At 43.0% G+C, this 17,292-nt stretch overlaps 1 protein-coding gene across 9 annotated transcripts in view; it reads right to left on the bottom strand.

Moving 5' to 3' along the window:
- Positions 1-17,292, bottom strand: part of LOC139270224 (receptor-type tyrosine-protein phosphatase delta-like) — a 2,930,110-nt gene that overhangs the window by 929,127 nt on the left and 1,983,691 nt on the right. The gene's annotated exons all lie outside the window — the stretch shown is intronic.

The following is a 17,292-nucleotide window of genomic DNA, read 5'->3' as shown; positions in this document are numbered from 1 at the left end:
CTTCCTGGTAATCTGCACGCAGATAAATGACCGTCCCATTGCCTATCAATCACTCTTGCATAGTGCATCCCACTTAACATCAACTCTCACAATGTCATATGCGAAACACTGTCACAACTCACTAGCTCCTGACGCCATTAGTTTTATGTGGTCACCTGACATAATCCACAAAGTTTTCCTAAAATAGGCTTTCATTACAATAAAGATGTATCTTTCATAATACATTCTTTTCCAAACATTTTGAACGGCTCACAAGTTTCACTTCACTGTGCTGCACTGCAATTTGAACAATTCATTTGAAAGAAATCACCAAATGCATGTGGTGGTTAAAGTGCTCCGATTGAAAGATTTCTGGATTCCCTCCCGCACTATAAAAATCCATCAATTGAATCACAGAGTGTGAATTAAGCCTTTATTACTATCGATCAAACGTTGTAACATTTTCAATCATCCAAAATTAGCAATTGCCATTTGTTTGTTAATGGCCAAAATGAAGGTCTTGAAGATTTTATCTGCAGATTTTTTAACTAGTTGTTGCATTCCTCATTTGCTGCTCATTGATATCTTGAACACACTCTGTGGCATTGCTCATTTGTAGTCTGTGGTGTGGCAGGGTGATGTGTGGATGTTTGGCTACTAACTGAGCCAGTCCCTTTGAGGATACTGTTCTAAATGAGGTAAATCAGAGGGCTCTTCTAACTACTTGTAAATTCCAGGCGGCTGGTCAATGAGGTTTTGCCTCTGTAATTAAGTGCGACAGTTAAGCATTAGATGAAAAGTCTCTTTTATATATACACAACTCACAGATTTCTATGGTTTGAGGTCTTGTCCCCTTTGATGCTGTGGGTAGGTGCTTGTCGTGATTGAAAGTGGAGTTATTGCTCTCTTTTAGCTTACTCATTGTAGCTCTCAGCCTTTCTTCTTCTTCTACCTGTGTGAGTTCATTGCCTGTTTCGAAGGAGGAGTGGATGGAATTGGATTTAAAATTGTATGAAAACTGGAAGCATGGATAGGTGGAACTTTGTGAGTAGGTTCTGTTCTATCTACATAGAACCATAGTGTTCTGCAGACATGTACTCTTCTACGGAGTCATGGAGTAGTGTCTATGATTCAGTTTCATACTCCATATATGCATATAGTTATTTATATACACACAATGTAATAAATACAGATATCAACTATAGCCTGATCAGGTCTTATTCTGAGGTTAGGTTATTGCCATAGTTCAGAAAATTGCGTGGCATAGTACAATATAGTAGGCAAGATAGTAACATAGAAACATTTCCTGTACCTAGCTGCCTTTGTTCCCTGTTGTTATCTGCACCTTTCTCTGTTTTCTATTTGCTGCCTTTATCTGTCTGTTCTCTATTAATATTTATGTGTTCTATTCTCTATTTTTGCGATTACTGTCTATGTTTGTCCTCTATCACCTCCCCATCCATCTTAATGTATTCTCCATTTGCTGTATCTATATGTGCCCAATTCTCTGTGAATGCTATCTATTTTCTTTCTTTGTTTATTCTGGATGAGATATCAAACTTATTTGCCGAGGCAGTGTATCAAGGTAAGAAGAAACAGGGGAAAGAAAGCAGGGAAAAGGAGAAGTTCATGTTTTATGTGCTGGTCATATTTCCTGCCTTTATCTAATTGTTGTCTCTATCTACCTGTCATTGCCACCTCTATTCACTGTTTATATATGTCTATAGGTCTATTGGTCTTCGATCTGTTCTCTCTTTCTTTGCTATCTGTTCTCTAGTTGTAACCAATCTGTTTCTATTTGCAGTTTTTTTCTATGGTTGTCCTTTAAATGAACATAAGAACATAAGAAATAGGAGCAGGAGTAGGCCATACAGCCCCTCGAGCCTGCTCCGCTATTTAATACGATCATGGCTGATCTGATCATGGACTCAGCTCCACTTCCCTGCCTGCTCTCCATAACTTCTTATTCCCTTATCGTTTAAGAAACTGCCTATTTCTGTCTTAAATTTATTCAATGTCCCAGCTTCCACAGCTCTCCGAGGCAGTGAATTCCACAGATCCACAGCCCTCTGAGAGAAGAAACTTCTCCTCATCTCTGTTTTAAATGGGCGGCTCCTTATTCTAAGATCATGCCCTCTAGTTCTAGTCTCCCCTATCAGTGGAAACATCCTCTCTGCATCCACCTTGTCAAGCCCCCTCATAATCTTATACATTTCGATAAGATCACCTCTCATTCTTTTGAATTCCAATGAGTAAGAGGCCCAACCTCCTCAACATTTCCTCATAAGTCAACCCCCTCACCTCCGGAATCAACCTTGTGAACCTTCTCTGAACTGCTTCCAAAGTAAGTATATCCTTTCATAAATATGGAAACCAAAACTGCACGCAGTGTTCTAGGTGTGGCCTCACCAATACCCTGTACAACTGTAGCAAGACTTCCCTGCTTTTATACTCCACCTCCTTTTCAATAAATTCCATTGGCATTCCTGATCACTTGCTGTACCTGCATAGTATCCTTTTGTGTTTCATGCACAAGTACCCCCAGGTCCTGCTGTACTGCAGCACTTTGCAATCTTTCTCCATTTAAATAATAACTTGCTCTTTGATTTTTTTCTGCCAAAGTGCATGACCTCACATTTTCCAACATTATACTCCATCTGCCAAATTTTTGCCCACTCACTTAGCCTGTCTATGTCCTTTTGCAGATTTTTTGTGTCCTCCTCACACATTGCTTTTCCTCCCATCTTTGTATCATCAGCAAACTTAGCTACGTTACATTCGGTCTCTTCCTCCAAGTTGTTAATATAGATTGTAAATAGTTGGGGTCCCAGCACTGATCCCTGCGGATACTGCGGATACTGGTTACTGATTGCCAACCCGAGAATTAATCATTTGTCCCTACTCACTGTTTTCTGTTCGTTAGCCAATCTCTATCCATGCTAATATATTATCCCCAACCCCGTGAACTTTTATCTTGTGCAGTAACCTTTTAGGTAGCACCTTGTCAAATGCCTTCTGGAAGTCCAAATATACCACATCCACTGGATCCCCTTTATCCACCCTGTTCGTTACATCCTCAAAGAATTCCAGCAAATTTGTCAAACATGACTTCCCCTTCATAAATCCATGCTGACTCTGCCTGACCGAATTTTGCTTTTCCAAATGTTCTGCTACTGTTTCTTTAATAATGGATTCCAACATCTTCCCAACCACAGATGTTAGGCTAACTGGTCTATATTTTCCTGCTTTTTGTCTGCCTCCTTTTTTAAATAGGGATGTTACATTTGCAGTTTTCCAATCTGCTGGGACCTCCCCAGAATCAAGGGAATTTTGGTAAATTACAACCAATGCATCCACTATCCCTGCCGCTACTTCTCAAGACCCTAGGATGCAAGCCATCAGGTCCAGGGGATTTATACGCCTTTAGTCACATTATATTACTGAGTATCACCTCCTTAATGATTGTGATTGTGTTAAGTTCCTCCCCCACTATAACTCCTTGACTATCCACTGTTGGAATATTGTTAGTGTCCTCTACCGTAAAGACTGATACAAGATATTTGTTCAGAGTTTCTGCCATCTCCATGTTCCCCATTACTAATTCCCCGGTGTCATCCTGTAAGGGACCAAAATTTACTCTAGCCACTCTTTTCCTTTTTATATCTATAGAAACTCTTGCTATCTGTTTTTATATTTCGTGCGAGTTTACTTTCATAGTCTATCTTCAATTTCTTAATCATTTGTTTTGTCATTCTTTGTTGGCTTTTAAACGCTTCCCAATCTTCTGTCCTCCCATTTGTTTTGGCCACATTATATGCCCTTGTTTTTAATTGGATATGCTGCCTCTAGCTCTATTTGGAAACGTGGTAGCCAATTTCCGTACAGCAAGGTCACACAAATAATAAAATGATAATGACCTGTTTTGGTCTGTTTTAGTTTTGTGGATTGAGGGATAAATTCTAATTTTTAGCTCCATCTAGTGGACTACTGCTCCAACTAGTGGACTACTGTGGTGATGCAGCCATTGCTGTTTATACAATAATAAAGGCATCAGGTGACAGGTCACCTGACATGTTCCTGTGTTAAGAGCCATCTTGTTGTCTTTGTGTTGTGATATCGCAGAGAATATACCATCATCATCATTATAAGCGGCCCCTTGTTTCGAGGATGACTTGCTTCCACGCCAAAAAGGGATGACTCCACAGGTGTTTCAATGAAGGACCTAATATTCCAGGTCCCGAACTACATGTTGAAGGGTAGAAGATGCCTGCGCATGGATTTCTTTAATGTGTGGCGGCCGTTGCACACCTGTCACCATACGGGCTTGACAGAGCTCGGTCTTGGTCCAGTGGCAAGGATTAACCAAGACGATTGGAGACCAGCTCTGTTGCATGGACCTAATGCGCACACATATCACAGTGTGGGCTGACCCGTGCTGCCCCTGGGCCCTCGCCTCTTCTGGGCCCCGATCACATTGTTCCACGATCACTCGTCGCTCCTGCGCCCCAACCTCACCGCTCCTGCTGTACCTGCCCACGCGAAATGGACCTTGGTGACGTCCAATCCAGTCGCCCTCTTCACAACCGTTGCTCTCCAGCATGCGTTACACCTTGAAGTGGTATGCTCCTTTGAAGGCCCCGACGTGTTGATGGTCCTTGCAGGTTGGGGCCGCCGCGCCGAATGCCGGCATAATTATCACATAATTATTGACCAGGACACGAGGGACATCTCCCCTGCTCTGCTTTGAAATAGTGCCATGGAGTCTTTTACGTCCATCTGAGAGAGCAGACAGGGCCTCGTTTTAATGTCTCATCCGAAAGACGGCACCTCTAGCAGCGCAGCATTCCCTCAGTACTGCACTGGAGTGTCAGCCTACATTTTGTGCTCAACTCTCTGGAGTGGGACCTGAACCCACAACCTTTTATAACTCAGAGGCGAGGCACAGCTGACAGAGAATCTTCCAAAGGGGTTAGCTTATCAAACGCATGCCTGCAACACTGGCTGTAAAAGCATTGAACTGTTATTGTGTTAATTCTCATAAACCAGGAAAAGTGAAATGACTGCTATCCACTAATAGTGACAACAACATTTGCCTATTACTTTATGATAGAAGATGAAACTTTGAAGTATTAATCCCCTCTCAGTTCCCTTATCCACTGGAACTTTAATTATTGCCATATCACATGTACCTGCTCAAACTATTTGAAAATATCCAATATCAGAACAAAACCCTTTTATAATCTTAATGTTTTTTAATTATTAAAAAAACAAAGCCAAATAATCTTGTAAGATATGATTATCGCTTATTTTCTAACTAGGAGGTGTGAAAAACAAGGTTAATTTTCATAGATGTTTCAATTTCCAGACTTTTCTCATTTTCTCTGGAAAGCTTCAAGCAGGAGATTCCTTCTCTTCTGCATATTAATGAAGCACGAGTATTAATCCCCTGGTGTTTTCAGGCCTGAAGGCATGTTTCCAGCTTTCACTTCTTTATCTAGCAATGTAGTGTAAGTAATTGACTGTGGCAAGACATCACTGTTCATACTGCAGAGGGAGGATATAGCCAGTGGCCCAAAATCTTATCCTTGTAGCTTCATTCTTATGTCTGATTAAAGAAAAAAATCCCATTATATTTGTCAACTAAACAAGCAGTGCAGTTCATGACAACTGATTTCAAATTAAACAAATTGGGCATATTTATTTAACATTAATGACAAAGTGAAATTTATCATGAAATAATCCTGATTAATCTTAAACCAATTTCATGGAATACAAGATATCGCTGATCTATTTGAAGATATTGAGAGAGACAGATGCAAGTTAAAATACCTCAAATGCACTGAGATGTTCTAAAATAAACGAAGACCGTCATATAAGCTCAGTAGTCCTTTCCTTAAAAACTAATTAGATCAGGCTGTCAGGCCACAGTGTGGTATCTTCTCCCATGTTGCTTCACAACCTATTAAATACTGGCACTGACCAGTCTCACATTGCCTTCCCACTGACATCACACAGACTATTCTTTTCTGATTTGTGGCCATTCCCTGGACACAAAGCAGAAGAAAAACGGCTGGAGACCTGTGATTCTGGGTCTCTACTCCTTTGTGCTGCCCTGGTACTTCTGAGGATTCCCCCAAGGAAGAACATAAGAACATAAGAAATAGGAGCAGGAATAGGCCATTTGGAGCCTTGAGCCTGCTCCGCCATTTAATAAGATCATGACCTCAACTCCACTTACCCGCGCGCTTCCCATAACCCTCGACTTCCTTATTGTTCAAAAATCTATCTTTCTCCACCTTAAATATATTGAACGACCCAGCCTCCACAATTCTCTGGATAGAGAATTCCAAAGATTCACGACCCTCTGAGAGAAGAAATTCCTCCTCATTTCCGTTTTAAATGGGCAACCCTTTATTCTGAAACTATGCCCCCTAGTTCTCTCTGCATCTACCCTGTTAAGCCCCCTCAGAATCGTATATGTTTCAATAAGATCACCTCTCAGTCTTCTAAACTCTATTGAGCACAGGCCATGTCTGCTAAACCTTTCTTCATATGACAACCCCTTAACCTCAGGAATCAACCATGTGAATCTTCTCTGAACTGCCTCTAATGCAAGTATATCCTTCCTTAAATAAGGAGACCAAAACTGTATGCAATACTCCAGGTGTGGGGTCTTACCAACACCCTGTACAGCTGTAGCAGGACTTCCCTACTTTTATACTCCATCCCCCTTGCAATAAAGGCCAACATTCCATTTGCCTTCCTCATTACTCTCTGCATCTGCATGCTAACTTTTTGTGTTTCATGTACAAGGACACTCAGATCCATCTGTACCACAGCATTTTGTAAATAATAATGGGCTTTTTTATTTTTCCAATCAAAGTGGATAACCTCACATTTTCCCACATTATACTCCATCTGCCAAATTTTTACCCACTTAATTAGCCTGTCTATATCCCTGTGTAGATTCTTTGTATCCTCCTCACAACTTGCTTTCCCACCTTTCTTTGCATCATCAGCAAATTTGGCTACATTACACTCGGTCCCTTCATCCAGCTCATTAATATTGATTGCAAATAGTTGAGGCATCAGCACTGATCCCTGTAGCACCCCACTAGTTACAGTTTGCCAACTGGAAAATTAACCATTTATCCCAACTCTCAGTTTGAGATGGGAAAGGGCGAGGGATTTGCATGGTGACTATGTTGAAAGCATGGTGATCTTATGCAAATTGAACAGATTGATGTCGCAACAACTTCTAATTCATTTTTCAGGGTTTCCATTTGCGAAAGGGGCACTCACTGATAGTGACCCTTACTCCTTGTGCCTAGCATGTTTAGATCAGTGGATCAAAGAAAAGCCTACGTGCGAACCTGGAGCCTGCCAGAAGCGAATGTTTTTCCTTGTACAAGGGCCAGCAGACATACTTCGGAAGTGAAGGTCTTCTGGTTGCTGTTTCTGGACAGCCCGTGGAAGGCCCTGAAGCTGCAGCCCAATACTGCTGCTGCATAGCGCTCAAGAATTATTGACTTTCTTCCGTCATTTCCAGGTAAAAGCTCCTGCCAAAAATCATGCCTGCACTGCAAATGCTAACAACTTGAATCCGGAAATACAGGCGGATTTAGGTCAGGTCAGGTGGAATGCACATTTCATGTGCTTTGCCTGACTGGCATCCAGAAAGGGTGAAGGGAGGGAAATCAGCCCTCTAACGTCTATCTTGTGCTGATTTGCCATGAAATGCACTATACGTGTGCACCAACCAAGGCTGTACATTTGACAAGTTACATGAAGACACTTACTGCATTTCAGGCTAGTACGAAATGGATATGGGGGCAGTGCAAGGGAAAAGAGAGGAAGGGCATAAACAACACTAAAGGCGAGAAATTAATTTGAATAGCGTCACTCGTGAGGGTCGGAACAGGGGCGCGAAAGTGTTTGCAGCCGAGAGCAGTGGCTTTCGCGCCCCTCGGCACATTCAGCGTGCCGGTACTAGTGGCATTGAGGAGTATCGCCCAGGAGCGCCGCACCGGTGTGCAATGCCCCCGGTATCACCACAGATGCAACATTTGGTTTGCGCTGCACCCGTAGCGCCCCGCAGTGACTCTGCCAGAGAAAGCTGGCATGCAGAGCTGTCCCGGAGCGCTAAGGGAAGGAATGACTGCATGAGGTAAGTGAGATTTATATTTCTTTTTTGTGATTTAACTTTACTTGGGGTGAAAAATGAATAGGGAATGTTTTTTGTTCAGATTCTTTTGTTCGCAGGGAGGCCTCTGTTCGGGTGTGACGAAGCTGGCTCTTTAGCACAGGATATTCGGTTGCTCACCCGGCCGAGCGCCCTAAGAGAAGTGTGGAACGCTTCCCTTAAAGTTCCACTTCACCGTCAGGGCGCAACCACTGAATGTTATGGCATTTTCCGGTGCTAAATTTAATGCCCGCCCGACATTAATGCTATAAAAACCCTCCAACTGAATTTCCAGCCCTGAAGGAGGTAAAAATTCCACCTCTATAGTCGCAGTGCATGCCAGGAGCCAGACGTTGCAAAGTCACAGGCTGGCGATGTCCAATTTCCTGGTGTAAACTTGTGGAGTATAGAAGCTTAATTATTACTCTGGCAATCTGACAAAAATCTGTCAGGATCCTACCGTGCTCATTTGCAATGATGTTCGCAGAAATTTTCTCCAATTGAATATTGGGAAGAATGAAGCCATTGTTTTCGGTCCCTGCCACAGACTCTGTTCCCTAGCCACTGACTTCATTCCTCTCCCCAACTTTTCTCTGAGGCGGAACCAGGCAGTTCGCAACCTTGGTATCTGAGTTGACCCTGAAATGAGCTTTGGACTACACCTCCGCAGCATAACTAAGACCGTCAATTTCCACCTCCATAATATCGCCCGTCTCCGCCCTTGCCTCAGCTCATGTGCTGCTGAAGCCCTCATCGATGCCTTTGTTACCTTTGGACTTGACTATTCCAACGCACTCCTGGCTGGCCCCCCAACATTCTACCCTACAGGTAAACTAGAGGTGATCCAAACCTTGCCTGACCGTGTCCAGACTCGCACCAAGTCCCATTCACCCATCACCCCTGTGCTCACTGACCGACATTGGCTTCCGGTTAAGCAACGACTTGATCTCAAAATTCTCATCCTTGTTTTCAAATCCCTCCATGGCGTCACCCATCACTATCTCTGTAATCTCCTCCATCCCCACAAGCCCCTGAGATGTCTGCGCTCCTCTAATTCTGCCCTCTTGAGCATCCCTGATTATAATCACTCAACCATTGGTGGCTGTGCCTTCTGTTGCCTAGGCCCCAAGCTCTGGAACTCCCTCTGTGAACCTCTCCGCCTCTCGATCTCTCTTTCCTCCTTCAGGATGCTCCTTAAAACATAACTCTTTGACCAAGCTTTTGGTCACCTGTGCTAATTTCTACTAAGGTGGATTGGTGTCAAATTTTTTATCTCATAATACTCCTGTGAAGCGCTTTGGGGGTTTTCATTATGTTAAAAGTGCTATATAAATACAAGTTGTTGCTGTTAGCCGGAAAAGCTGGATACTTGTGCAGGTGAGGGCTGAATTTGCTATGACACTGCCATGATTAAATAGTCTGCTGACATTCTACACTGAAGAATTGACACTCAGATGAAATATCCCAAGGGCCCATGGCACTCTACTTTGATGTCTCTGCTTTTGGGAAAAATGAGGAGGAAACGGAATCTACGAGCCTAAATATCCTTTCGTTTTTTTCAAGATTTTTCTACAGGCCTATTTATTTAGTTCCCTTTCTCCAAAACTTCATTCGCTGAAAAACAGCATTTGCTCTTGAACCATTTCCACTCTCTGTAATTTCCCACATTACAACAGTGACTACACTCCAATAGTACTTCATTGGCTGTAAAGCACTTTGTGACGTCCAGTGGTCGTGAAAGCCGCTATATAAATCCAAGTCTTTCTTTGTTTCTCTGCCTCACATCATGTCACATGTGATCCTTACAGTTTCAGCCGGGGCAGCTCAATACTTTTAACTGACTAATGTAGTTATTCAACCTGAAAAGGGGATAGAAGGAGGCAAGCAAGGTAATGAGAAGTGACTCCAAAAGTGAAACTATTAGACCTGAATGCCTAGCTGGTGAAGCCAACTGCACAGTGAGCTAACTGCTTGCAATTATTCATAGTACAACTATATCATTGTGCAAAGATCTAGCTTAATGGAGAGACTGGAAAGCCAAGCTGCAGCTGAAACTTAAAAAGACAAGACTACTTAAAGCTAAATGTTCCTTTAGAAAGCTAGAAATTTGTAGAACCTTTGGAAAGGCTCAAAATAGATTTCAACTCTGGTGAGATTTACCAACGCTCTGAAGAGTAAAGGGGGAGAGCCGGGAAGAAATGCCAGACAAAAAGAAAGGAAATTTGGTGTGGAGGCATGAAACAGATCTCTGCTGCCAGCAAAATGCCTCATTAACAGTGGGCGAAGTAGCAAAGATGGGGCCTTCCCGATTGTTTTGAACCCGAGCTCACTGCGAAGAAGGCTCTGCATTGCTCACAGGGTGGACTAGAGTCTGAAATGTGATTGCTATGTTTAGTGCAATCTCATTCTGAGCTGGTGAGCACAGTACAGTGGGAAACAGGGAAAGGGAATGTACTAAGGGAAGGGTAGGGGGACGGGAATGGCACACACAAGGGTTAGCGATGTGGGGAATGGAGAACAGCACACCAAATCCTGGAATTCTCAGCCCATGTTCTTATACTTTGCCTTCTAATAGCTGCCATCTTGGATTTCAGAGTTTCCTCAACAACTACTTGTCAGCCATCTGCTTCCAATGTGGTGGAAGCACCAGTTCACCAGAGGTTGTGATTTTCCAGCTACCTTGATGTTCCAGACATCTAAATCCAATGTCACATATTAGGGATACTTTTTTTGTTGGTTTGTCCTTAGTTGTCAGCTGTGGCTCAGTGGGTAGCACACCCGTCTCTGAGTTAGAAGGTTGTGGGTTTAAGTCCTACTCCAGGGACTTGAATACAAAAGAAACTAGGCTGACACTCCAGTGCAGTGCTGAGGGAGTACTGCACTGTCGGAGGTGCCATCTTTTGGATGAGATGTTAAAACCATGGTCCTTTTTGCTCTCTCGAGTGGACGTAAAAGATCTCATGGCACTATTTTGAAGAAGAGCAGGGGAGTTATTCCTGGTGTCCTGGGCAATATTTATTCCTCAATCAACATAACAAAAAAATAGATTATCTGATCATTATCACATTGCTGTTTGTGGGAGCTTGCTTGTGCGCAGATTGGCTGCCACGTTTCCTACATTACAACAGTGACTACACTCCAAAAGTAGTTTATTCGCTATACAGTGCTTTGAGATGTCCGGTGGTCGTGAAAAGCACTATATAAATTAAAGTCTTCCTTTCTTTTTAGAATGTGGATGACACCAGTAAGGCAGTATTTACATTTAGGTTAAACCATATGGGGGCTATGTGTTCCCTTCCCCGAAGGAAACGACTGACAAAGTTGGGTATTGACAAGAATCTGACAGTTTTCATTGCAATTTTCCAGAACTTTTCCACAAATTATGAATTCAGTTTCATAACTTGCCACGGTGGACTTTGAACTCACTTCCTCTGGATTGATGGCCCAGTACTGTAACCATCAGACGACCTGTTTAATCCAGGTCCTTGTCTAAGGGGTTTTGGGCGAGTGATGTGTGCACTGAGACACTGCCCCTTCAGAGAACCCAGTGACTGGGTGGTGTGAGTATCCCACAAACATGTTCCCTTTTTGTCACAAATCCTTATAGCTTGGTCCTGAATCAAAAAGAGCTTGAGGATATGAAATATATTTGGTGCTTGAAGTGTGTGGCTGATGTTTCCTATCATGGATTGGACTGGTTGGCAATGTATTTCGGCCCATGTCGGCAAAAGAATATCCAGGATTTAAAGTGATTATATGTTTTTGCATGAATTAAAGTTGTTGGAAAAAACAATTATTTAAATTTTCCATGTTAAAATGATGTTGCCCTAATTTTGATGTTTCTCTCTGCCAGACATCAAGATGACATATGTCCAAATTGTTGGCACTTGGTATCAAACTGCAGAAATGTTCCTTTTTTATGTTGGTTACCACAGAGTATATTGAAGAAACCTACAAAGCAGTGGGGCAGAAATCCCGGCCTCTCGGGTCGGTACTGAGTGTCTACGGACCCGGGAAGGCATCCCAAAAGCCAGTTTTCAGCGCACAATGCGCATGTGCTGAAAACCAGCTTTTCCGATCTGTCAAACTGGAGCTTGACAGATTTTCCGTATCTCGGCAGCCAGGACATTTGCATGGGCAAGATTGCATTAACCACCCATATCTTGCCCAGCAAATGACCTGAAAACTCTTATGCCTGATAAAAAAGCAGGCCCATAGTCTACTTTTACAGGCGTAAGAGTTATAAAACACACTTAAAACATAAAAAATAAAATTTAAAAAACACATTTTCTTTTTAAAAACCCTGCCCAGTACGTTAAATTTATTTTAAAGCATAATTAAAAAAACGTTTTTAAAAATCGGAAAAATATGTTTTTTTAATAATACAGAAATAACTTTAATTTAAATTAATGTTAACTATGTAGTGTATTTTTCTATTTTTTATTAAAATTTTGGGTGTTGGAGGGGTTTCTCATTCTTATGGAGTTCCCATTATTATGAATGAGAACCTACTTTACCTGGATTGGTTGCCTCGAGTCATGTGACTGTAGCTCCAGCCCGGCGCACGTCCTGATGTGCACACGCTCCGACCCGCAGTCAGTGGAGGCCTCAGGACCGGGAACTCGCATGGGCGCAGCAGCTTCAGGTAAGTGCGCTTCTTTTAAAAGTTTTTTATCCAATCGCCCGCGGGTAGCAGTCGATCAGGATATCTGGGCCAATGTTATTTCTCTGTATTTCACTGTAGGATAAATTGTAGTAAACCGTATGGTGATAATGTTACAGTTTTGAATTTTCAAGGGGAAAGTTATTGTGTGTCGAGTGAATGGGTATTCTGGTTGTAAATGAAAGCCACAAAGCCAGTCACTGACATCAAAACCATTTACTGTTAGCTTAAGAAGGTTGGATGAGTGCTGTACTCCTTAATTTACTGTGAGATTGTTGATGCTCGTTAAGTACTGTAATGTACTGTACTGTACAAGTTGATTGTGAGATGGTAAAGGCTGGTTGAGTACTGTTGAGCTTTCTAGGAGATAAAAGAAAGATATGTATTTATATAGCACCTTTCACGACCACCGAACATCTCAAAGCGCTTTACAGCAATGACGTGCTTTTTGGAGTGTATTCACTGTTGTAACGTGGGTTCAGCACTTTCTTATGATTTGCTCAGTTTTGAATGAGTATTGTACAGGTTGTTGCAAGTTGGTGCTTATTGTCTATGTAAGTGGTTGGTGAGCTTTGCTTGACTGCTGTGTAATTTGTTCGGAGATGGTGAGTGCTGGTTGTGCATTGTAGGGTAGGTTTTACCAGCTGGCGAACCCAGCATGGTGCTTCGTGGTTCTGGATTACATCATTGGGAATTCAGGTGTGGAGGTGCTCCCCACATGATTTTCCATTTATTATGGGAAGAGATATGTTGATCTCCCTGCTCAAATTCCTGGTATAAAATCCTGGCCTGGGAAGCTTCATTCTAGGAGTGGAAATTTTTACCATGTACTCTTGAATCATTGGTTTTGATTTATGGTTGTAGATTGTATGATTTGTTTTGAGTGGGTAAGATTTGGTAGAGTATTACATACCGTGTTGTGAGTTTGTTGAGTGTTGATTGAGTATTGTAGATACTACAACAACAACAACTTGTGTATATATATATATATATATATATATATATAGCGCCTTTAACATAGTGAAACGTCCCAAGGCGCTTCACATGAATATTATGAGACAAATAATTTGACACCGAGCCACATAGAAGAAATTAGGTCAAGTGACCAAAAGCTTGGTCAAAGAGATAGGTTTTAAGGAGTGTCTTGAAGGAGGAAAGAGAGGTAGAGAGGCGGAGAGGTTTACGCAGGGAATTCCCGAGCTTGGGGCGTAGGCAACAGAAGGCAAGGCCACCAATGGTTGAGCGATTATAATCAGAGATGCTCAAGAGGGCAGAATTAGAGGAGCACAGACATCTCGGGGGGTTGTGGGGCGAGAGGAGATTACAGAGGCGAGGCCATGGAGGGATTTGAAAACAAGGATAAGAATTTTACCATCAAGGTGTTGCTTAACCAGGAGCCAATGTAGGTCAACGAGCACAGGGGCGATGGGTGAGCGGGACTTGGTGAGCGGAACACTGTTAGGAGCTGGTGATCACTGTTATCAGCACAGAATGTGCTGTTAGGAGCTTCCTCTTGCTACATCTGTCCGATAGTGTAAGAATAGTGTTAGCTCACTGGATGGGCCACATCGTCTGCAGGCCTGACACGAAGCTCCCAAAACAAGGGCTCTGCTTGGAGCTCCGACACGGCAAGCGAGCCCCAGGTGAACAGAGGAAACACTTCTAGGACACCCTCAAAGCCTCCTTGAAAAAATATAACATCCCCACCGATACCCGGGAATCCCTGGCCCAAGACCGCTCAAAGTGGAGGAAAAGCACTGAACGTTTCGAGTATCTTCGCCGAGAGCAAGTTCAAGGCAAGCATCGACTGCGTAAGGAGCACATGGCAGCCCAGGCACCCCAACCAACTGTTCCTTCAACCACCATTTGCCCCACCTGTGACAGAGACTGTAGGTCCCGCATTGGACTCTTCAGTCACCTGAGAACTAATTTCTAATGTGGAAGCAAGTCATCCTCGACTCCGAGGGACTGCCTATGATGATGATGATGAGTGTTAGCTCGCGATCATGGCTGACAGTTAACAATGGAATGTGGATGGTGAAAGCTAGTTAAAATGGTGCTGCCTTGGTTACTGATCCATATGGTGTTATGCAGCAATGTTGTTTCAACAGGATTTATGTAAATGGGGGCCTAGGTGAAAAATATTAGAAACATAGAAATATAGAAAATAGGTGCAGGAGTAGGCCATTCGGCCCTTCGAGCCTGCACCGCCATTCAATAAGATCATGGCTGATCATTCAACCTCAGTACCCTTTTTTCTGCTTTCTCTCCATACTCCTTGATCCCCTCAGCCATAAGGGCCATATCTAACTCCCTCTTGAATATATTCAATGAACTGGCAACAACAACTCTCTGCAGCAGGGACATTACATGTATGTTTTTGTACAAAAAATATGTTGCAGTGAAAACATTTTCATAATATCACGAGACGTTGATTTGAACAAGCTTATATTCTGCAATATCGCCTGCAGTCTATGATGTTCTATCTATTAATTTTAATGTAGAAGCTTGCTTAGTATCTGTAGTTTGGCACCTTATCGAAGAAAGTACGAGTATAGATCTAAAGAGTGAGATGCTGAATATGCAGAAGCCGTATGATGCATGTCATGTCATGTGTTATTGCCTTTTAAAAATGCCTCATCTTGCTATAGTGCTCATTGCCTACAAAGAGACGTTTCACGCTCAGAGTGTTTTACAGAGTATTTGATCGTGAAATGGACACCAATCTGTGCATGTGCAGGAGGGGAGGGGGGCAGGGAGGACAGGATAAGAAAGTCAGGAGGGGTAAAAGCAGAATCAAGGAGTTGGTTCTTAAGAACGGTTTTAAAATGTCTGAAGAGGTGGCAAGGTGGAGATGTTAAAGCAGGAAGTTGTAGAGTGTGTGGGCAAGTTGACTGACGATGTGGCCAGTGGTGGTGGAGAGGAGACCAAGAAATAGGCCAATGTTGGAGGACTATAGAAACATAGAAAATAGGTGCAGGAGTAGGCCATTCAGCCCTTCTAGCCTGCACCGCCATTCAATGAATTCATGGCTGAACATGCAACTTCAGTACCCCATTCCTGCTTTCTCGCCATACCCCTTGATCCCCCGAGTAGTAAGGACGTCATCTAACTCCCTTTTGAATATATTTAATGAATTGGCCTCAACAACTTTCTGTGGTAGAGAATTCCACAGGTTCACCACTCTCTGTGAAGAAGTTTCTCCTCATCTCGGTCCTAAATGGCTTACCCCTTATCCTTAGACTGTGACCCCTGGTTCTGGACTTCCCCAACATTGGGAACATTCTTCCTGCATCTAACCTGTCTAAACCCGTCAGAATTTTAAACGTTTCTATGAGGTCCCCTCTCATTCTTCTGAACTCCAGTGAATACAAGCCCAGTTGATCCAGTCTTTCTTGATAGGTCAGTCCCACCATCCCGGGAATCAGTCTGGTGAATCTTCGCTGCACTCCCTCAATAGCAAGAATGTCCTTCCTCAAGTTAGGAGACCAAAACTGTACACAATACTCCAGGTGTGGACTCACCAAGGCCCTGTACAACTGTAGCAACACCTCCCTGCCCCTGTACTCAAATCCCCTCGCTATGAAGGCCAACATGCCATTTGCTTTCTTAACCGCCTGCTGTACCTGCATGCCAACCTTCAATGACTGATGTACCATGACACCCAGATCTCGTTGCACCTCCCCTTTTCCTAATCTGTCACCATTCAGATAATAGTCTGTCTGTCTGTTTTTACCACCAAAGTGGATAACCTCACATTTATCCACATTATACTTCATCTGCCATGCATTTGCCCACTCACCTAACCTATCCAAGTCACTCTGCAGCCTCATAGCATCCTCCTCGCAGCTCACACTGCCACCCAACTAAGTGTCATCCACAAATTTGGAGATACTACATTTAATCCCCTCGTCTAAATCATTAATGTACAATGTAAACAGTTGGGGCCCCAGCACAGAACCTTGCGGTACCCCACTAGTCACTGCCTGCCATTCTGAAAAGTACCCATTTACTCCTACTCTTTGCTTCCTGTCTGACAACCAGTTCTCAATCCACGTCAGCACACTACCCCCAATCCCATGTGCTTTAACTTTGCACATTAATCTCTTGTGTGGGACCTTGTCGAACGCCTTCTGAAAGTCCAAATATACCACATCAACTGGTTCTCCCTTGTCCACTTTACTGGAAACATCCTCAAAAAATTCCAGAAGGTTTGTCAAGCATGATTTCCCTTTCACAAATCCATGCTGACTTGGACCTATCATGTCACCATTTTCCAAATGCACTGCTATGACATCCTTAATAATTGATTCCATCATTTTACCCACTACAAAGGTCAGGCTGACCGGTCTATAATTCCCTGTTTTCTCTCTCCCTCCTTTTTTAAAAAGTGGGGTTACATTGGCTACCCTCCACTCGATAGGAACTGATCCAGAGTCAATGGAATGTTGGAAAATAACTGTCAATG

The sequence above is a fragment of the Pristiophorus japonicus genome, chromosome 1 (assembly GCF_044704955.1).
Source record: "Pristiophorus japonicus isolate sPriJap1 chromosome 1, sPriJap1.hap1, whole genome shotgun sequence".
In the NCBI taxonomy this organism is placed as follows: Eukaryota; Metazoa; Chordata; class Chondrichthyes; family Pristiophoridae; genus Pristiophorus; species Pristiophorus japonicus.
Note: the sequence above shows the minus strand (reverse complement) of the source record. Positions and strands in the feature narration are given on the sequence as shown.